Source organism: Hemicordylus capensis, chromosome 5, assembly GCF_027244095.1.
Source record: "Hemicordylus capensis ecotype Gifberg chromosome 5, rHemCap1.1.pri, whole genome shotgun sequence".
Taxonomy (NCBI): Eukaryota; Metazoa; Chordata; class Lepidosauria; order Squamata; family Cordylidae; genus Hemicordylus; species Hemicordylus capensis.
Window position 1 is genome coordinate 138369585 of NC_069661.1, and position 23678 is coordinate 138393262.

The 23678-nt window shown below is 43.4% G+C and overlaps 1 protein-coding gene across 6 annotated transcripts in view; it reads right to left on the reverse strand.

The window, feature by feature from the left end:
- The window catches only part of SEMA3A (semaphorin 3A), a 332084-nt gene that overhangs the window by 129377 nt on the left and 179029 nt on the right, over positions 1-23678 (reverse strand). The window contains exon 1 of one of the 6 annotated variants that reach the window (XM_053257040.1): positions 5797-5832. The exons of the other annotated variants lie outside the window; for them this stretch is intronic. The gene's annotated coding sequence lies outside the window, so the exon portion shown is untranslated. Of the gene's footprint in view, positions 1-5796; positions 5833-23678 lie in introns of those variants that run through there. 6 annotated transcript variants of the gene reach the window in all.

Here is a 23678-nt window from a genome sequence, read left to right on the forward strand (position 1 = left end):
TTTAACCTGACTTGTGGTTTGTTTTAAGTTTCTAAATAATTTGTTTTATGCTGCTGTTTCACTGAGAGACAGAAGTTTTGGGTGTGTGCTTACAAATATAACAAACAAACAAACAAACAAACAAACAGGAGTGAGACTTCCTCCATCTATCACTAGATGTGATCCTGCAGAGAGAGAAGCACCTGCATTTTTTTGGTAGTAGGAAGAGGCAGCACCTACTAAAGCATTTGAATTCCCCTTCCTCCCCTGCCCAGCATGCATTTAGGGCAAACATGGTTATACTCCCTCTAGGGATGTACATGAAACACATTTTGTATTTTGTTTTAAGCTCAAAACAAAATGCAGATGGCCAAAACATTTCATCAAAACAGTGGTTGGCCCAGTTGTTTCAACATAAAACACCTGGAAACATTTTGAGTGTTTCAGATATAGGGGACAATGGGGAAACAAAAAGCACCCAATTGTTTCCCATGGGTAGTTCCTGGACACACCAAGTGGGTTGGGTGCTAGGGTATGATGGGTGATACCTAACATCCAACCCATGCAAGGAATGGGCAAGCAGATGATTTTTTAAAAATAATTTCATAACCTTTCCCTCTAAACCCCATAGGATCCCAGAATCTGTCCCCAGAACACACATTTCAAACACAGTCCCAAAATGGCCAAAAAAGAATCACTGACCCAGAATCCACTACCAGCCACAGTGCCTGCACTGCAGTAATATCACTGGCACAAGTTGCTCTCTCTCACACAGTTATGATTCGTTACTTCCTAGCATTGCAACAGCTGCCACAGCAACACCCACAGCAGCAAGCATAGCCATAAGCTCAACTAGAGCAAATTGAGCCACATTTTGATACAACACGTTGCAATGCAGATTGCAGAGCAGACCAGATGAGGAAATGATGCACAAGTTAGTCTCAAGGCCAGACATAGAGCTCATCACAACAGTCACCAAGAAATATTACACACACATAGTTGACACTGCCCATTTCTTGTCACAACACTATCTCACAAACAAAACAAACCACTACTCAAAGAAGACAGGCACCCAAGTTCTGCTTTTGTCCATCTGAGATCCAGCAAAACAAGACAGTTATAGCAGCAATAGCACCATATATTATACTCAGTGCTGAGAAAATCACAAAATCAAACCTTTTCTCCTTCCATCCTGCCTGCCACAAAGAGACAGGAGGACAGAGCAACTATGGCCTGGGCAGCTCAGCAATGAGCTCAGCTGTCTGAAGACGCTGAACAGGATGGAAGGAACAGGAAGAAATGTGAGCAGCACTCTAAGAGATTCCCCCGGGGGATGGGGGCAGCTCTGGGGACAAACATCTGCATGTTTGCTTGCATGCAGAAGGTTCCAGTTTCCTTGCCTGGCATCTCCAGATATAGGGCTGAGGGAAAGACTCCTGCCTGTAACCTGGGAGAAGTGATCTGACAAGAAACAAATCTTATAGATTCCTACCATGAGAAAAGCTCTTCATTTCATAGGGGATACTCCTCCAGCGGGTGGGGGCCTCCTTGTAGTGGGTGATTCAATCATTAGGGTTTGTGACCTGCTTGTTGGCCACACGGTGACTTGCCTGCCTGGTGCAAAGGTTGTGGACATCACGCAGTGTCTAGATAGGCTGTTAGGAAGTGCTGGGGAGGAGACAGCTGTCGTGATGCACATGGGCACCAACGATGTGGGGAAATGTAGTCGGGAGGTCCTGGAAGCCAAATTTAGGCTGATAGGTAGCATATTGAAGTCCAGGACTCCCAAGGTAGCATTCTTAGAAATGCTATCTGTTCCATGTGCAGGTACAGTGAGACAGGCAGAGCTGAGGGGTTTCAATGCGTGGATGAGATGTTGGTGCCGGGAGAAGGGGTTTAGATTTGTTAGGCAGTGGGATACATTTGGGGGCAAGCAAGGCCTGTAGAAAAGGGATGGACTGCATTTGAACCAAGATGGAACGAGAGTGCTGGTGCTTACAATCAAAAAGGTTGCAGAGCAGCTTTTAAAATGACTCCTGGGGAATAGCCGACTGGATTTGGGCAGTATCCGATTTGGTTAATGCCATCCTTTAAAGTGCAAGGGGGCAAAGGATTGAGATAAAACAGAAGGGGACAGAGCAGAACCACATAAAGAGCAGAAAGAAGCCTGTGCCACTGTTCAAAGAGTCAAAAGAAAGATAGCATACACCAGGTGAGAGATTCAGTGTATAGGTGCTTGAGAGCCAGCGTGGTTAGAGTGCTGGACTAAGACCGGGGAGACCCGAGTTCAAATCCCCATTCAGCCATGAAACTAGCTGGGTGACTCTGGGCCAGTCACTTCTCTCTCAGCCTAACCTACTTCACAGGGTTGTTCTGAAAGAGAAACTCAAGTATGTAGTACACCGCTCTGGGCTCCTTGGAGGAAGTGCGGGATATAAATGTAAAATAATAATAATAATAATAATAATAATAATAATAATAATAATATGCCAATGCAAGAAGCCTCCGAGCCAAGATGGTGAGTTGGAGTGCTTGGTTGCTGATGCAGAAATAGACATAGTGAGCATAACAGAACCATGGTGGAACAGTGAGAACCAGTGGGACACTGTTATCCCTGGATATGAGCTCTATAGAAAGGACAGGCTGCCTTAGAGGTGGAGTAGAATTTTATGCTAAAGAAGGGATAGAATCTAACAAGCTAGAAAACCTAGGTGGATTGGAGTCCTCCACAGAAACCCTGTGGGTGACGATACAAGGCCTGAAAGGAAATGTGCTACTGGGGATGTGCTATCACCCTATGGATCAAAATGCTGACAGTGACTGGGAGTTGCAGCAGGAAATCAAGTAGGTGTCAAGGAGAGGCAAGGCTGTAATAATGGATGACTTCAATTACCCACACATAGACTGGGTAAATTCACAGTCAGGTAATGACAGAGAGGTCAAATTCAAATTTCTAGATACGCTAAATGACTGTTCCCTAGAACAGTTGGTCTTGGAACCAACCAGAGAGAAGGCGACCTTGGACATAATCCTGAGTGGCACCCAGGACCTGATCTGTGATGTTAGTGTCATCGACCCTTTAGGGAACAGTGTCCATAGTGAAATCAAATTCAGCATACATGTGGGGAGAGAATCACCAAGAAAGTCTAACACAAACATTTTGAATTTCAGAAGAGGAAAATTCTCCAAAATGAGGAGTATGGTGAAAAGAAAACTAAAATCAGGAGAGTAACTTCTCTCCAGAATGCATGGAGTTTACTCAAAACCACAATACTAGAAGCCCAGTAAGACTGTATACCCAAAAGGAGGAAAGGTACCACTAAGTCCAGAAGGATGCCAGCATGGCTAACAGGCACCATCAAGGAAGCCATAAAAGGGAAGACTTCCTTCCAAAATTGGAAGGCCTGTCTAAATGAAGAGAACAGAAAGGAACATAAACTCTGGCAAAAGAAATGCAAGGTGACAATAAGGGAGGCAAAAAGAGAGTTTGAGGAATATTTAGCTAAAAGCATCAAGGATAACAAAAACTTCTTTAAATACATCAGAAGCAGGAATCCTGCCCTGGAGGCAGTTGGACACTTTGACAATGAGGGAGTGAAAGGGATTATTAAGGAGGATGTGGAGGCTGCAGAGAAGCTAAATGAGTTCTTTGTGTCCATCTTCACAGCAGAGGATACTGAGCATATACCTGTTCCTGAACCAAGCTTTTCGGGGATGGGGGCTAAAGAACTGAGTCAGATGAGACATGACAAGAGATGATGTTCTAAACTGTCTGGAAAAACTAACAAATCGCCAGGGCTGGATGGCATCCATCCAAGAGTCCTCAAAGAACTCAAATATGAAATTGCCAATCTCCTTGCTAAAATATATAACTTATCAGGCTCTGTACCAGAGGACTGGAAAGTAGCAAATGTAACACCGATTTTCAAAAAGGGATCCAGGGGAGATCCAGGAAGTTACAGGACGGTTAGCTTAACGTCCATTCCAGGCAAATTGATGGAAAACATCCTCAAGGATAAAATTGTAAAGCACATAGAACTACAGGCCCTGCTGGGGGAGAAGCAGCATGGCTTCTGCAAAGGGAAATCTTCCCTCACAAACCATTTGGAGTTATTTGAGAGTATCAACAAGTGTGTGGATCAAGATGATCCAGTTGACATACCGGTAGTATACCTGGACTACCAAAAAGCTTTTGACAAAGTTCCTCATCAAATACGTAGTAGTCATGGGATAAGGGGACAAGTATATGTGTGGATTGCTAACTGGTTAGGACAGGGTAGGGATAAATGGAGAGTTTTCACAATGGAGGGAAGTAAGAGGTGGGGTCCCCCAAGGATCTGTACTGGGACTGGTGCTTTTTAATTTATTCATAAATGATCTAGAAGCAGGGGTAAACAGCAAGGTGGCCAAATTTGCAGATGATACCAAACTTTCAGGTAGTGAAATCCAAAACAGATTGTGAGGAGCTCCAAAAGTATCGCTCCAAACTGGGTGAGTGGGCAACAAAGTGGCAAATGTGGTTCAGTGTTGGCAAGTGTAAAGTGATGCACATTGGGATGAATAACCACAACTTCAAGTATATATGCTGATGGGATCTGAGCTGTCGGTGACTGACCAGAAGAGGGATTTTGGGGTTGTGGTGGACAGTTCGTTGAAAGTGTTGACTCAATGTGCAGCAGCTGTGAAAAAGGCCAATTCCATGCTAGGGATCATTAGGAAGGGGATTGAAAATAAAACGGCTAATATTATAATGCCCTTATACAAAATGTTGGTGCGGCCACACCAAGAGTACTGTGTACAATTCCAGTCACCACATCTAAAAAAGGACATTGTAGAACTGGAAGAGGGCAACCAAGATGATCAGGGGCCTAGAGCACCTTTCTTATGAGGAAAGGATACAACACCTGGGGCTTTTTAGTTTAGAAAAAAGACCACTGTGAGGAGACATGATAGAGGTCTATAAAATCATGCATGGTGTGAAGAAAGTGGATAGAGAAAAGTTTTTCTCCCTCTCCCATAACACTAGAACCAGGGGTCATCCCATGAAATTGATTGCCGGGAAATCTAGGACAAACAAACAGAAGTACTTTTTCACACAATACATAATCCACTTGTGGAATTCTCTGCCACAAGATGTGGTGACAGCCAACAACCTGGATGGCTTTAAGTGGGGTTTGGATAGCTTCATGGTCTATCATCAGCTACTAGTTGGAGGGCTATAGGCCACCTCCAGCCTCAGAGGCAGGATGCCTCTGAGTACAGGTTGCAGGGGAGTAACAGCAGGAGAGAGGGCATGCATCTGGTGGACCACTGTGTGAAACAGGATGCTGGACTAGATGGGCCTTGGGCCTGATCCAGCAGGTCAGTTCTTATGTTCTGATGTTCTCTTCTTCTCTGGCATATATCAGAGCTGCCTGTCTGCCTGTGTCTGGATAATACCATGGCCTCAGATTGGTGCTGGGCCCTGGCTGTCAGCCTGACACATGGGTAAATGTACCAGCCCATTTCATCATGTGCCACGGAGGTGGTGCGTGTGCATGTCTGTGTGTGTCAGCAGCATTAATGGGCCCGACTGTCACACATCTGGTTTTAGGATTGGCTATGGTGGGGTGAACTAACAGTAGTTTTGAAGTGGGTGGGGATGACCATGAGTCACTCAACCTCCATGGCTAGATCATCACCACATCCCTGGCCATGAAGAACACTCTCTTGCTCTAGAAGTTGGTTGGAGGGCATGAGAGGAACTCTCCAGCAACCGTAACCAAGTCTGGTCAGACTTGGTAATGCGTTGCCCAAAACTAGATTGGCTCCAAATACCACTGGTTCCTGCAAATACTGCAGCACACACTGCACACAGCACTGCTGCAGGGCTTTGTGGGCTCCTCCTCTCTGCTCCCTCCCCCCAGCCAATAGGGGCACAGTTACTCATAACAACACTTGATTTGTATAACAAGCCAACCAATAAGCAAGGAGATTGCAAGCCAATAAGAAGCCAGTGCCTGCAAGGGAATCAGCAAAGGAAAAACAGGCCTCCCAAATGGTGCTCGAAATGTTAAAACATTTCTAATCGAAACAGGTTTGTTTTGTTCTGAGCTTGAAATAGGCCCTGCATTTACAGCGTATTTGGTTTTGAGCGCGAGGCCCATTTTAATGTGAAACATTTTGATGTTGAAATGTTTTGCACATCCATAACTCCCTCCCCACATCAATTCAGAGTGAAAACATAGGGATAGCCCTCACATTTCCCTCACTCTGAATCGTCCTTTGTCTTCAGCAATGTTCCCACAATGCCAAATCTAATAGGATATTTCACATTCTGCTGTCATCATCTTCACAACATAACCCCTGAATGGCAGGGATGCTGCCGGGAAGAAGCAGCTCTAGTAATTAAAACAGAAAATGGTGAAAAAGCAGCTGCCAAGAATAGCAGCAAACAGCAAGTGAACATACATGAAAAAGGTATGGGGGTGGGGTTGTGAAACATTTGAGCCCTCCACAAAAGCCTCCTTTTTGTAATCAAAATGTTTGCCTCAGTACATTTTGTACTAACATACATACATGCAGTGATATGGCTATGTGCAGACAGTTTTAATTTAAACTGTCATGTAAATGTCAAAAGAGAATCCAGAAACATTTGCTGGCTGCTGCAAACAATGTATGAAAACAGAAATGTAGGGAAGTTCAAAATGGTGCAAGATCGAACTATTGTATGAAATATATGAAAATCCCAATGCATTTTATTTTTGTGGGAAAAGAAATAACCTTTTCACTTGTGGAAGGAAGGGTTTTTTTAATTGTTATTTTAGAAAAACCTGTTGTCCGCTTTGTTCTGGACAATCTTGAAGATATGCTGTATGTGATAAATAAAATCTACATCAATTTTCCATTTTCCTTTCTTTTCTTATTTCACCATAAAACCTATGGTTCAAGATATTGGCTAGTGGTCGTTGGGCTACTGTTCAAAGTATGTACAAGCTGTATACAATGTACACAAATGCAGATCTCTACACACAATCAGTAATTCACATGTTATGTTCAATGCATGTACAGTAGTACACTTCCTGTCTGCCCCCAGTGTTTGAGGAGGCATGTACATTCATACAGTCATCTACACATAATCATATACATGTGTACTGACATCTGTATGCACGTACAACATAATATCTGAATAGGACAATTGTGAAACCTACATTACATTTAAAGTAGTTGCTTTGTTTTTTCTAATTTTTCAGTACTGTGCAAAGGAAAATAAATTCTGACAAGTACACCATCAATCATGGAAATCCACGATGATACTAAAATAAATGTTATGGTTTACTTGAATTTCTTCTCAAATGAGAGTCAGAGGATATGTTTATAGGGCTGTGCAAATGTCGAGATCAGGTCCAACCAATGCCACAAATGTTGGTTCAGGACTCTTTGGGCCCTTCAGAAAGTTGGGATTAGGGCCAGGGTTGGAGTCGGGTTTCCCCCTAACCTTACAATTAATTTTAAAAAGTAATTGGGAAAGACTCACAGTAAAACTAAAAGAAAAGTAATGCTACACCAGAGAATTGCAGGGAACACCAGATAATGTCAGAGGGAAACCCAGAAATCGGCCACTTTTAAAATGTGAGTTGGAAAATAGGTTAAAATCCTTTTTAAAACTTTTAAAAAAGGAGATAAATGCATGGGCAGGTAAGCAAATAGAGGACATTTGATCCTATTGACTGTAAACTGGTTTTGGATAGAGGTGTGCACGGAACCGGCTGGTACAGTTTGAGTCCGAACCAGACCTGAACCACTCCGGGCCAGATCAGTCCGGCACTTGCTCGAACTGCCCCCCCCCGGTTCAGTTAGGTCTATTTTTTAAAAAATTTTAAAATTTAAAATATACATATATATTTTAAAAAGACACTCTCGGGGGGTGGTGGGGTGTCCGCAGAGGTGGGGTGTCTGCAGAGGATCCTCCACCCCCTGCCAGCCTTTCCACCTTCAAAAATGGCCCCATTTGGCCATTCTTCAGCCTGTTCAGGCCTTTCCCCCAGCATGGTAGCCATTTTGGAGGCTGCCGAGCCTGTGCAATGGGCCTCTGCATGGCCTGGGTAATGCTCAGGCCACACAGAGACTCATTGCGCAGATGCAGTGGCCTCCAAAATGGCCACTGCGCTGGTTGGGGGAAGGCTGGAACAAATGACAGAATGGGGCCATTTTTTAAGGCCAGCAGGGGAGGGGGAACCTCCATGGACACCCCCCTCGCCACCTTGGAGAACTCCCCCAGAAGAGATCAGTTAATTTTTTAAAAATCCCAATTCATCTGCGAACATCCTGAACAGGCCGGTGGTGGGAGGGAGATTTGGTCTGGGGTTGAGATGAACCGGGGGTGGTTTGGTTTGACCACAAGCCTTCAAATTGAACTGGTTCAACTTTGAACCAGTTCGGTTTCAAACTTGTTTGCACATCCATACTTTTGAATCAACAAAAAGAGTAACAGAAGGCAAGCTATAAAGCAAAGATGGATGTCACATTTCACATCCATATTGATTAGGCTGTCATCCAGTTAAATAACTCTTATTAATTAATCATATGAGGTTTAGCTGACTAATCTGTTAATTCACTGATAAAATTTGTATATATGTAAAACAGTTCTGAAGAAAAGGGCATAATTTCCTTCTCATTCTCATTATTATTTTATAGATTTCATACCTCAAAAACAGCTAACAAAAACAGCTAACACAATTATGATGTATTCTGTACACAAAATATATAATAACACTAAACTTATAGGAAAATCATGATGTGCTTAAAAAATGCATAACAAGCATAATCAGAAAAAATCACTAGTTGGGGTATGACAGAGGAGGACTGGTGCTTGCTATTGGTAGTTTTTAAGAACATATTAAAATTATGTTTAATCTGCTGCCCAATTAATCAGATCACCCTTGAATCAAGAGTTTTAAAAACAGATTAACAGATTATTCAATTGAACATTGCAGCCCTAAAATAAAAATTTACAGAAGAGATGGCGAAACCTATTTGCATTCTTTGCTTGGTTTTGCAATTAATGTGTTAGGAATGTTAATAAGCCCACTTGCACAAACTAAGTTACTGAGATAGCCATTACACAGAAGAGGATGGGGGCCTGTGATATTCTTATGACCTTCCACCTGAGCTTCCCACATTCAAGTAATAACAACATTATCCTGTGAATAATATACTAAATGAACTGAGGCGATCAAAAGTGCTGGAATTGCCAAGCTAATTAACTCAGCTATGAGATGATACTTAAACATCATATAAACTGGAGTGTGCAGATTTTAAAACCTTTAAAACAAAATGATAGCAGATGTCCCATGATCACTTCATCCATGTTAAAATATAAGGTTCTAGTCCTTATAGATGAAGTAATTTTATCAGTTGCTGGGAAAAGTGTCCATGTGGCTCATTTTTTTATCTATATCTATATCTATATCTATATCTATATCTATATCTATATCTATATCTATATCTATATCCCCACACAACTGAATCCAATTTCATTGTTACCGTTACAGTTTTTCTTAACAGCAACAATTAACTATTGACAGAATCATGTGTCCAAATTAATTTAGCAAATATTGCTGCATAAATAATTGGGTGCAAGCAAGAGACTTATTAAGCAGGAGATAAACCTAATGACTTATCTTTTCCTTTTATGTGATTTTTTCATTAACAGGAACCAGTCCCTCATGATGGAAAGGATTATTTTACAGAGTAGCACAATTAATTAATGGACGGATGGATGGATGGAATGAATGAATGAATGAATGAATGAATGAATGAATGAATGAATAAATAAATAAATAAATAAATAAATAAATAAATAAAGATGCATAACTGAATGTGTGCATATTCAGCTTCTTGTAAAAAAAGAGGGATCTTTTTTTTTGCATTAGTTCTAATGAGAATGTGTTGGAATATTCAAGATTCTGGTTGATCTAATAGGTTCAAGATTCAAGATTCTGGCTGATCTAATAGGTTCAAACATTCATGTTCATCACTGGATCACTGAAACATGGAATATCAAGTCTGGTTCGAACTTCCCTTCATTTCTTACTGCTTGAACAGTAGACTTATATGCAAACTCAGTTTAGTGACTGACATCCAGACAGCAGCTTTCCAGTAGCAAGAAAGGAAGACATGATAGTGCAGGGGTGAACTTCTCTACTATTGCTCCAGCTGTGAGCCTTGGGTATGCACTGTAGGGGGGTGAATTTTGATAATTCACTCTGGAAGATAGTCCCCCCCCCCCTGTTATCTGTGACAACTCATTCACAGATGTCTGTCACCTCATACTGCAATTATCAACTGAAAAACATGCATATGTGAACCAGCCCTATATCTTTAAAGATGTATCTCCAGCCTTTGCTATAAAATACACCTTGGAGCCTGTGGTCAAATTCTGAGTGAAAAAATAAGAACAAACATGAGGCTCACTTAATTGTAAAAGTGGGGGCTGCTGTGGTCTTTAGACCTTCATACATCTAACCACCCCCTATCAAATTATTTTGTCCAGCTTCAGGAATGTAGCTATAATTGAACGGATGAGTTCAAAGAACCCGAGCCTCCCAACTCCGAGGGCCCCCCAGCTTCACCCCTCCTTATTTTCTTCATTATCTCCTTCACTCCAAGGGGCCCCAAGGACAGGGATGAACACGGTCCCCCTCTCCCCTAGCTACACCCCTGCCCATCTTACATAATTTTTCTGTTCTCAACCTAGACTGTGGAAACAATTTTTTACTTATACATGCATTTTTTAAATTTACATTATTCATTTTATTTTAAATTATCCAATTTGAATTTATGTGGCACGTTGGCCTTTATAGCCCTACTTCCATCTATCATTCTATCTAGTGAAATAGACTGTAGTCCACAAAATCTTATGTTACAATGTGTTAATCTTTAAAATGCCTCAAAGATGTTATATTTACATCTTTGTACCAACTACTCTGGGAATGCAAAGAATATGGCTGTGAGTTGACATTTCCTCCCTTGCGCTAATATAAAACAGTTTTCCCGTTTTGTCTTTTTAATAAAAAGAAATAATATCTCCCCACCTACTAATAAATGGTATTGTTGAAGAATAAAATTACCTAGGAAAATATTAGTTCCATTGTGTGTTTGGAGATACATGTTCCTGTAGACATAATTATATCATCTCCCTATGACAAGTTACAATTACTCCACAGAGTAAGATTTTCAGGAAACCTTCCCCCCCTTCCTTTAGCAATTAAATTTTAAAATCCCAAGAATGTATAAATTTCCCCCCTCTGAGTAAAGTAAATGTTGCTTACTAGGAAACAGATGTATTTCAGTGCAGGCTATTCAGAATGACTGGGGGTGGGGGGATCACATTAAAAACAGCTTCCTGGGATATTGCAATACACACCCATGCACACAAGCACGCATGTACATGTATTTGAATTCCCTCAAATTGGATCCCCTCAATTCTTTCAATTTCATCTAGCATGGCAATTCCTATGTATTTTGGCATAAGCACTTGAGTGTGCCACCTCTGGGTAGAAATATATATTATACAGGAACGGTGGGGTTCCCAACCCTGCATTTGCCCTGCAACAAAGATTGCAGTTGAGGAAGGAGAGCTGTCTTCTGGTAGCAAGCATGAATTGTCTGTCAAGACAGGACTGGGAGAGACTCTTGCCTGCAACCTTGGAGAAGCTGCTGCCAATCTGGGTAGTCAATACTGAGCTAGACAAATGGACCAATGGTCTGATTCAGTATAAAACAGCTTCCTATGTTCCTGTGAGGCATTTGCAAGAGATAAATGGATTGTGTGAGAGAGAGTAGGGTGCTCAGCCTTTCCCATGCCTGCCAATTCTCCCCAGCAAAGGAACCCCTGTTATTGTTGTTTTTAAATCATTTTCCCCAGATGGCCTATAAAATCAGGAGCAAACCTGGTTGAGGAAAGCCAGCAGGTCATTTGTAGGAAGAATCAGCAATAGCAAGAAGGGTAAAGCATCCCACTAATCCTCAGATAGAAGTTCTTTCCTTCCTCTTCACTTGGCAGACATGGATTCAGGAATGCAAAATATAATGTAGTTGCAAACTCCGAGCCAGACAGAGCCATTTATTTACTTTGACCAAATAATTGGTTGTAGATTTATATAGTATCCACATTATTAGTTCTCACTGCGCACATCAGAGGTAATCAGAGAAAACCATGCTTCTATTTCAGTGGCATGTAAGTCATACAACCAATCTTCCATTACAATATTATCACCCTTTATACCTCTGCATTTTAGGGCATTGCACTTGATTCTAGAAGAATTTAGAACCTGGATGCAAACATTTAGTAGGGTATCAAGTGTTTCACTCTCCAGTGACCTTTCAGGTCACTGAAACATATCAAAGGACAAACATATTAGGTTAACCCCTCCTAGTGGGAACTCCTGCTAAAGGTGTCAAAGAGGGAGAGCAACTGTTGCTATTCAGTCCCAGCGTAGTGTGCTGGTTGTTGATGTTTCTCTTGCATGAGTGTGGGTGTGTGTTTCTATCTTGTGTGTTGTTTTTTAGAACCTCTTGGGACAGGGTACCATTTTCTTTTTCTTATTTATTTTGCTATGTAAACCTCTCTGAGAAGTTTTTTTTGTTGAAAAGTGCATATAAACAAACAAATAATTAAGTGCATTACTATCACTAATTGTAATTGTAATTAAACTGAGATTACATCCAGACAAGATGAAGGTGCTGCTGGTGGGATAAAGCCAATTGGGATAGGATGATTCAACCAGCTCTAGATGAGGTTGCACTCCCCTTGAAATAGCAAATACACAGCTTGGGGGTGTTGTTGGCCCAGCTCTGCTTTTGGATGTTCTGGTGGAGGCAGTGGCCAGAGGTACCTTTGCACAGCTTTGGCCTGGAATGGGAGAACCAGTTCAGAAACAAATCTGTTCGACATTGAACCAGTTAGGTTTGATGGCTTGATATTGGACTGACCCCCCCACCCCACCGTTCAGTTTGATATTAAGCCGAACCACACACCCTCGGCCTGATCAGGGGGTTGTGTAATAGAACTCACTGCCGCCACTCTGGGGGCTTCTACGAGGCCAGGGGGGATCTCTGGAAATTCCCCCTCCCTTTTGGAAGCTGCTGCACATGTCAAATTGGCCTCAAAATGGCCACCGCCACAGGGGTGAGGCCAAGAACGGGCCAAAGACTGCCTGAACTAGGTGATTTGGAATATAATGAAGGCCAGCAGGAGAGGAGGGATTTCTGGAGACACTCCCCCAGTCTTGGAGAAGCCCCTGGAGTAGTGGCGGTGAGTTCTCTTTCTGTAATTTTTTTTAAAAAAACTTCATGAACCCCCCCAAACCCGAACCAAACTGGGGGGGGGGAGTTCAAGGTGCACAAAATCGAACATGCCCGGTCCAGTTCGAGTCCAGTCTGGACTCGAACTGAACTGGGCAACCCGGTTTTGTGCACACACCTAGCTTTGGCTAGTGTGCCAGATGCAGCCCTTTCTCGAGAAGGCAGATCTGGTCATGCTTAGATCTTAGTCTTAGATCTAACATGCCTTAGTCATGCCATGGCTGGATTACTGCAATACACTTTATGTGTGATTGCCCTTGAAGTATATTCTGAAACTTCAGTTGTTGCAGAATAAAGTTGCCAGGGTTCCCTCTAGAACTGTTCTTTCGGAGCATATTACACCTATTTTGAAAGAACTGTGCTTGAATCCTTTTGGGTTGCTTTCATTATTGTAAACCACCTAGAGCTACTTAGATGAGTAAGTATAAAGTATATTTATAAAATAAATACATAAATAAAATTCTAATATACAGCATTGTATTCCACGAGTTTTATAATTATGTTTGTAATTCTTTGTTCTGCTGGTGACAATCATTCCAGTTTTGTGCTTGTTAAATACCATTAAATGATACCAACATGGCAAATAACATAATGTGAAGATGAAGGTGCATTCCCAGCAGTCTAACTATGTGGGACTGCTGCAAGTCCTTTCTTATTCAGAAGTCATTGACCATACAGTTAGGATGTAGGGTTGTGTGTTTTGTATTTTTTCTGTTTTGATTTGTACCAAATCTGAATCAACCCCATTTTGTATTTTGTCCAAAATCAAGCCTTCCAAATCACCCCAGTATTGTTTTGTATCCGAATTAATCCAAATCTGAATATGAATTAATTCATTTTGAATTAATGCATTTTGTGTTCAGTTTCGAGCTCGAAACAAAATGCAAATCGCTGCAACATTTTGTCAAAACAATCGGTCCAACTGGTTGTTTTGATAGAACAAACTCAAAATGTTTCAAGTGTTCTGGCCATAGAAAACAATGGGCAAACTTGAAACACCCCCTAGTTTTGCATGGGTAACTCCTAGAGACACTAACGTGGGTTGTGTGGTAGGGCATCATGGGTGCTGCTACCTACCACCCAATCCATAAAAGAAATGGGCAAACAGGAGATTTTTTTGACACATATTTTTACCTTTCCTCCAAACTCCATAGGATCCTATGGGGGTTTGGGGGAAAGGCTAAGATTTGTTTAAAATTGTGCACTTGCCCATTTCTTTTGTTGTTTGTGTGGTAGGTACCACCCATCATGCCCTACCACAACCCACTTTGGTATACCGAGGAGCTACCCATGGGGAACAATGCTGTGTTTCAAGTTTCCCATTGTTTCCTATGACCGGAACAAGTTGCAGGTGTTTTAAGGTTTTAATTTTAAACTGATTTTAAGGTTCTAAATGTAATTTTTACAAATACAAGTATGATGGATATTTATATACCGCTTTTCAACAAAAGTTTCCGAAGCATAGATATAAGATATAAATAAATATAAACATAGATAGAAATGAATGAATGAATAAATAAATAAATAAGTCCTATTCAGTTTGATATTCATGATCTCATCCCATCTGACCTCACAACCTAAAGCACTTCTAATTGCAATCTGACATCTGATTGGCATGCAGATGTGCCTAATATTTGCTTTGATAAGCTTTTGTAGCTAGGGAATATTGTCAGTAGTGTAATTTCCACCATGGTACAATTTCCCCCAAGGATTTCGGTGCAGTGGACAAGCTCTCTGGGGTGTGTGGGAAAACCATCTGAAAAAACTGTCATTTGTCATTGGGAAGGATACCAGTATTCTCTTGGGGTTTCATTTCCTCCTTGGGAGGAAACAAAAAAATACTCCTCTGATTTCTTTGAATACCATTCTGGAGATGTTCCGGTTTGGTCCATAAGGATCATAACATGTCCAGCTCTATTGGAAATATAAGATTTTTCATTCTCGTGAGTTAAACAGATCTTACTAAACATCAGGAACAAAAAGGATAGGGAAGCGGCGGGGGGGGGTAGGGAAACATATAGCCTGATGAGAATTGCTATGGGGAAAAGACTGTCAAGTTATCTCAAACTGAGCATTGATTTCCCCCCCACTGGAAAATGTAACTAACCAATCTGAAGGAAGTTATCTCCCTCTTTCAAACATCAAGTTGAGAGACAAACATGGACACCTGCAAACAATTTGTGGCAACCCTATTTAGATCAGCCTGCTTCCCAACATCTTTAGGGCAGTGAAATCCACAACAGATTGTGAGGAGCTCCAAAAGGATGTCTCCAAACTGGGGGAGTAGGCGACAAAACGGCAAATGCAGATCAGTGTAAGCAAGTGTAAAGCGATGCATATTGGGGCAAAAAAACCCAACTTCACATATACACTAATGGCATCTGAGTAGTTGGTGACTGATCAGGAGAGAAATCTTGGGGTCGTGGTGGACTGGACAGCTCACTGAAAGTATCAACTCAGTATGTGGCAGCTGTGAAAAAGGCCTATTCCATGCTAGAGATCACTAGTAAGGGGTTTGAAAATAAAAATGCCAGTATTATAATGTGTGTGGACACATCTTGAGCACTGTGTACGGTTTTGGTCACCATATCTTAAGAAAGATATTGTAGAATTGGAAAAGGTGCAGAAGAAGGCAACCACGATGATCAGGGGTCTGGAGCACCTTTCTTAAGAGACTAGGCTACAGCATCTGGGGCTCTTTACCTTGGAAAAGAGGCAACTAAGGGGAGACATGATCGGGGTGTATAAAATTATGCATGGAGTGGAGAGAGTGGACAGAGAGAAATTTTTCACCATCTCTCACAACACTAGAACCAGGGGTCATCCCGTGAAACTGAAAATAAATAAATAAATAGATATAAATTTATTTATATAAATAAATTATAAATAAACAAACAAACAAATAAATAAATAAATAAATAAATAAATAAATGGCTCCCTGTCCCGAAAGGGTTCACAATCTAAAAAAGAAACATAAGATAGACACCAGCAACAGCCAATGGAGGAATGCTGTCCTGGGGATAGATAGGGCCAGTTGCTCTTCCCCTGCTCAATAAAGAGAATCACCCCTTTTAAAAGGTGCCTCTTTGCTCAGTTAGCAGGGAACTTTTATGGACTCTTATTGTATTTTAACTTTAGTAAACCGCCTTGGGATGACCCTATGAAAAGTGGTATAATATCTGACAATAAATTCAATTGTCATGCATGCAGGACAGGGAGGTATAAAAATTTAACAATAAATTCAATTATCATGCACATAGGACAGGGAGCACCCCGGCTCTGGAATGTTCTCCCAGTAAATATCCACTTTTACATCTGTGGCTGCTTTTAAAAACATCTAAAGACCTTTTTATTTGTTCAGGCTTTTACCCTTTAGGGCCTGCCAGGTCTCTCTGCTCTCCTGCTTCTGTTTGTCTTCTGGTGGTTGTTTTTTGGTGTTTTATTGTTTTTACTGTTTCACTGATTTTAAAGTTTTAAATGTGATCTTTGTGGAGTTCTATTGTAGTTTAACTTTTGTAAACTGCCTTGGGATTCCTTTTGAAAGGCGATATGCCTTTTGAAAGGCGATATAAAAACTGAACCAACCAATCAATCTAGCTACCAGCAGAAGTGCACTGATCCCTGGACCTTGGGGACCTGGTCTGGTCCTCCAAGGTCTGGGGGAGCTGCAAATGGCAGCCACCCCACCCCCACCCTGCCAAATGTCTGCTGTTGTTTCCCCCCCAAATTTCTTAGTTAAATGGAAAACAATCCCATCTCATGCTCAAAAACTCTATTGAAACAAATGGGTAGAATGAATTGTCATAACATATATATATCTTGCTGTTCTGCACTTTGATATTTCTCCAAGAGATTTTGTATCCATCCTGTTATAACAGTGGATATTTGTCAGTGGGAAGACTAGGTGGAGGATGGAAGCTAGAGGTGGAGACTGAAATGGAAGATAATTCCAACAAAAACATTCAAACTCACTAGATAAGAAAAACTGAAAGAAGAGGCTTTGTAGCCTCTCTTTTAAACAGCTTAACTGTATTTTCTATCTTATCATGAATGGACATATAAAATCACCTCCTGGGAACAGCCCAGGTGAACTAGGTATTATGAAGGGAAGTGTGAGGGAATGAGTTCTTTGTAACACATTTTACATCTCCATTTTACAATAGGGTTGGGTAAATAAACTTCACAAAGAGCCAAATGATTGTGACAGCAGTCAGAATGTGGCATAGCAAATATGTTTCTAAAAAACTTGGATACTTCCTGCCTCAATACAGACCACTAGTTCACTCTTTATCAATTTTCCATGCAACTCCTCCTCTTGGTAAACTGACTCTTTGTTGTGGCCTCACTTTGTGTCCTTGAGGGACAGCTTACACAGGCATCCATTTTCTTGTCCAATGGAAGAGTCATTAACAAAAAGTGTGACAAACTACTTTCTATGACGTGGTCTTCTTTCAAGATTTGTTTTGGGAATTAATAGCTGTGGAAATATGGCATCATTCTCCACCCCCCCCCCCTTTTTCTTTTACACATACTAAAACATAGGAAGCTGCCTAGTATCAAGTCAAACTTCTAGTCCCTTTAGTCAGCTCTGTTGACACTTACTAGAAGCAGCGCTCCAGGGTTTCAGACTGAGATCTTTTCTCAGCCTTACCTGGAGATTGAGCACAGGACGTTTTGAATGCAGAGCATCTGCTTTACCACTGAACTGTGGTTCCTCTTTTATAATACACAATTTGTCTGAAGAAATCCACATTTGCAGATAAGTTATGTATACAGTTTTATGATACATAGTTTCATTAATGTCACATGCAAATGTTGACATTCTCAAGGTAATTTTGTGAATCAAAAAGCACACAGAAATACACTGATGTTGACAATTACCTGAATTGGTTGTCAGCATTCATTGATGTACATTCAAAAAGTGGGTTGGGGGGGGAATTGTTTTCGGTCATTCACAAAATTCACCTGGGCCTAACACTATTCTTGTGTGATTGTCAACTTTCACCAGAGTTTGGATTAGACTTGTAAAATAATATTTTCCAGTGCATTTAATAGGATGAGTATATTCTCTCCTATTCTAAATAATGCAGGAAAATCTTCTTTTCCAAGTCTAGTTTGGATATTCACTCTAGTCATCCAAAAACATTTGGTTTAAAATGAGAGTTAAGATGCTTTCAATTTCTGGTAATGCTCTAAAAAGCATGGAAATTGTAAGCAAAGGTGACCATCTTAACTTGATACCTACTTGATGCCTGCATGTGATCAGGTAGAAGTGGCAGGTGGTTTGGGGTTTATAACCAATAGAATATTCAGTGTTTATAATGGAAGAATGTTGAAACAGCTCCTCATCTTAACTATATACTGAAACTACAGTGCCAGCATAATATTGCTTTATTTCTGTATATATACCAGTCCCCAACCTCCCATGGTTGGATAAGATGATTGAGGGGTTGGTGGCTGACCAGTTCCAAGAGGAAATTGCTTATCTAGACCAGTGATTCTCAAACTTGGGTCCTCAGGTGTTATTGGACTTCAACTCCCATAATCCCCAACCAAAGGCCACTGAGGCTGGGGATTATGGGAGTTGAAGTCCAATAACACCTGAGGACCCAAGTTTGAGAATCCCTGATCTAGACCATTTCAAACTGGCTTTAGGGCAGGCTATGGTGTTGAAACGGCCTTTGTCCTCCTTGGTCCGGTCTTGGCCCATCACGGAATTGACAGAGGGAGTGTGACTCTGCTGGGTCTTTTGAATTTCTCAGCAGCTTTCAATACCATCGACCATGGTATCCTTCTGGATTGCCTGAGGGAGTTGGGAATAGGAGGCACTGTTTTACAGTAGTTCCATCCCTATGTCTCAGGTAGACATTTCAGATGGTGGCACTTGGTGTCAGTTGTTCTTCAAAACAAGAGCTACTATATGGAGTCCGTCAAGGCTCCATTCTGTCACCAATGCTTTTTAGCATCTACATGAAATTGCTGAGTGAGGTAATTAGGGGATTTGGTGCTGGGTGTTATCAATATGCTGATGATACCCAAACTTATTTCTCCCTGTCATCACTATCAGGAAACAGAATTAGCCTCTTAAATGGAACTTAGTCTTACTAGAGGATTGCATAATTACTTATGGATTTCTGGTTCGAGGAAAGATTTGGAGATACAATAACATACTATCCGACACAGTCTTTTTAATGTTTGGGATAAATATCAGAAACAAATAAGTCCTAGATTATCACCTTTGGCCTCAATACTGAATGTTCTTTTCCATGAAGAAGAATTTTTTTCTAAGTATAATTTTTGGAGAGGTAGTCTATACTCCTACAAAGTTTGGCCCAATATTCAGCTCTGGACAAATCAGTTTCTTCTGGGCAAACAACTCAACAAGCATCCTGGTTCCAACAAGCTCAGATTAGCTCAATAGTTCAGAAAGAGTTACAGTTACAGGGTGGGAAACTTTAAAATCTGACTGACTTTGAAGAATTAATCACCCGAAACAATGATCAGTTATTAGGCAGAATTTACAAGCTATTACTGAAGTATGAAATGGAGATTGAGCAGATATAAGAATGTATGGTGAAATGGATGCAGAACTTTAATAGATCGATTGATCTCTCTGATTGGGAATACCACTTGAAAAAGAATGTGAAATTTACTTTGTGTACCAATCTAAGGGAAAATTGGTGTAAGATGTTCTTCAGATGGTATATAACTCCTTTGACTATTAATAAAATAGATGATTCTTTCTCTAAATGTTGGAAATGTAACTCACATTTAGGCTCATTCTACCATATGTGGTGGAGTTGCGATAAAGCTCAACAGTTTTCGAAACAAATTCATATGAAAATTGAACAAATCTTAGAAGTTAAGATTCCCTTCCTTCCAGAAATTTTTCTTTTAAGTACGATAAGACCTTATATTCCTGCCAAATCAAATGAATTGTGCTTATATATGATTGCAGCGGCTAGGATTATATATGCATCTAATTGGCGTATTTTGGAAATCCCTTCCTTAAATGATTAGTTTTGAAGCATTGGACTATGCTTCAGTTTCAAAAGTCTCGACTTATGTACATAGTATGTCTACTGAATCATTCATGTCTGTTTGGGAACCCTTTATAAATTATAATATCCATTATGGTCAAACTTTGTTCCCATTTTCTGGATTTGACTTATAGAAGCTATTCTCACAACCAGCAAAAACAAGGCTTGAGGTCCGAAGGCAGGGTTAGCACTACCGTGTGGAACCTCAGCATGCTCTCAAACAGGTCTCTGTCAAAAGAGGGTCACCCAGTTCCCAGCCCCTCCTCTAAAACCAGGTTCAGCAAGCAAGGGAGGTTGCCTACCCCCTCCCAGTGCTCGTGTGGAGCCACAGGACGCTGTGGGATGCTGCTTGAGGCTCCCTTCCCCCCTCTTCACTGGGATACCATAGAGCCAGGATACCAGAGTGCCCTGCAAGGCAAGCAGAATGTTTGTGGAAAGCCTGGCCAGCCACAGCTCTCAGCAGCACTGGCTCCAACTTTCTTAAAGTGACAGGCACCTTGCAAATGAGCCCAAGGGAAAATATGAACATAGGAAGCTGTCTTCCACTCAGTCAGACCATTGGTCCATCCAGCTTAGTACTGTCTATACACAGACTGGCAGTGGCTTCCCGAGACTCTCAGGCAGGATTCCCACTCAGCCTGACCTGGAGATGCCAGGCAGGGAGCTCAAATACTTCTTCCTATAGCAGCCCTATCCCCTAAGGGGAATAGTTGCACAGCCACATGTCATACTATTCATTCATTTTACATTTTACTAGCTGACCCTGCACAGAGCATCTGTGTGGTCTTGCACTGAGCCTGTGGCATTGCAACCCCGCAACACTCTTGCTCACTCTCGCCGCCTCCCGCAAAGCTCTCGCTCACTCTTGCCACCCCCACTCACCCCAGCAAGTCTCTCGCCACTCTCGCAACACTCTCGCTCACTCTCGCCCCCCGCTTGCCCCCAGCAAGTCTCTCGCCACTCCCGCAATGCTCTCGCTCACTCTCACCACCCCCGCTCGCCCCCCGCAAGTCTCTCCCCCCAGCAAGTCTCATGCTCCTGCTCTCTATCCTCCATCTTTCTATCTCTGTCTTGCAGTCCTTGCTTCCCCCTGCCACTGCCAGGGACTTTCGCCTGCTTGCCTGACAGCCTCCGAGCTCCCTGCTCCCTGCTGCCCGCAGCCCTCAGAGCCAACTGTCCAGCTCCCGAAGCTGCCCCCAGCCTCCGAGCTCCCTGCTGTTTCACAGCGCCCCCCGATCCAACTGTCAAACTGCTTTCCAGCTGCCCCGCAGGGCACACGGCCTGTCTAGAAGAATTAATAATATAGAATATCCCACTCTTCCTCCAAGGAGCCCAGAGCGCTGTACTACATACTCAAGTTCCTCCTCACAACAACCCTGTGAAGTAGGTCAGGCTGAAGTGTGAAGTGAAGTGACTGGCCCAGAGTGAAGTGACTGGCCCAGAGTCACCCAGCAAGTATCATGGCTGAATGGGGATTTTTGTGCTCCTTCCTGTCCCCTGCAAGTCACTGGGCAAGAGCAGGAGTGTCCCTGCCCTTGCCTGCAGCTGCCCTTGCCTGCAGCATGGTGTAGTGGTTAGAGTGCTGGGCTAGGACTGGGGAGACCCGAGTTCCGAGCTCCAGCACCCTTGCTCTATCCAGGCAGAAACTGCACAGGTGATGGGGCTGCTGCTCTCCCCTTCCTGGTGCCGGTGGGGGGGGGGAGGAAGTGTTGCTGCTGTAGCTGCTGCTGCTGGGAGCCAGTTCAAAGGGAATTGGGCTAGAGATGCGCTCAGCAGAGGTGCTGAGGGAGCAGCCCAAGAATCAAGTCCCTGCCCCGCTCAGAATCCAGGGAAGGGCAGGGTAGGGAGCAGCAGCAGTCTTGCCAATGCTCTCCTCCTTCCCAAGCAGATGGCGGCTGCTCTGGGTGGGTCCGACAACGTCTCCAACAGGCAGGGAGCGGGTGGGATGGCCGGCCGACCTTCCTGCAGGCAGGGGAGCCCCTTCTTGAAGCACAACAGGCCCGCCGCACATCCCACCTCCAGAGACTCCCAGAGGTTCGGCCCGCTGTCGCGCTCGCTTCCAGGCTGGGCCATGGCGGTGGCAACAGAACTGGCCACTGTTAACCAGGGCCGTTCTGCGGCACCCCGCTGGAGGACGGGGCTCTCCTTCCTGGGCGTGCTCCTGCCCCCACACCTCGCAGCTGCGCGAGAGGGGGCCCTTCGCACCCTCCAAGGGGATGTTGAAATGCGCTCCATATGGGGCGCGTGTGGGGCCCTCGAACATGCGGGGCCGTAGCATATGGCCAGTGGATGGGGTGGGTGGAGGGATGTTCAGCATCAGCATCACCCACCCGCCGCTGAGCCAAACTGCTGATCTTTGCAAGTATTCTAGCCACCATGTGTGCGGGGGGGGGGGCTGGAAACAGCTCCCATGGTGGCGGGGGGGGGAGTGGAACAGGAGTGACCGCTAGACTGACAGACTGTCTGTGCAAGGGTCATGGAGGCAGATGGTCAGCCCAGCAGCCGCTCCCGCTCTGCCCGCCACTGCCCCACCAGCGGGGGGGGGGGGGGGGAGGTGCGCACATGGTGACTAGGATACTTGCAAAGTGTTTCGGCTTCATGGTGGCAATGACAGCAGCAGCGGGGAGCTTGCGGTGGCCGCAGGGGGCTCAGCAGTTGGCAGAGCAGCTCCTACACCCACTCGCCTGGTAACGTGAGTGGCCTCTGTGCACACACAGAGGACCAAAATGGGTTGCAGATTGACTTCCCTGTTATTTGGGAGGCTGCCAGGGAGTGGCAGTGGCAGATTGATGGGGAGGCAGAGTCGCAACTTGGCTAAGGTGGCAGTGGGGGGGGGCAAGGGGGTTCTTACCGTCTACACACACTATACAGTGGGATGGGGGGGCACAGAGGCCACAGCTGCGGGGAGGGTGAGGTGGCAGGGCAGGTTCCCCTTCTCAAACCATGCTGTTGTACGGCGGGACGGGGCGATAGGGGCTTCCACAGCAAGAGTGAAGGGGGTGGCAGCACATGTGGTAAGGAGGGCAGGTGCACACTCCCCATTGCCTGCTTGTCTACCCATCCACTGTGATCAGGGGGACAACTGGACAGGGGTGGTAGGAGACACATCTCATTGCCCTTGCCACCAGCTTAGTGCCTGTGCTGGTTGTGGAGCATCTGGCAGCTGCTCTCACTGGCATCTGGCAACTGCTCCAGGGGGCATCTGCTGTGTCCCTCCTGGATCTGGGGTGTGTGTTGGGGTTTGTGTGTGTTCATGTTGGCTTTTCCTCTGCTGACAGTGGCAGCTGCAGCGGCTCTCTTCTCTCTCCTGCC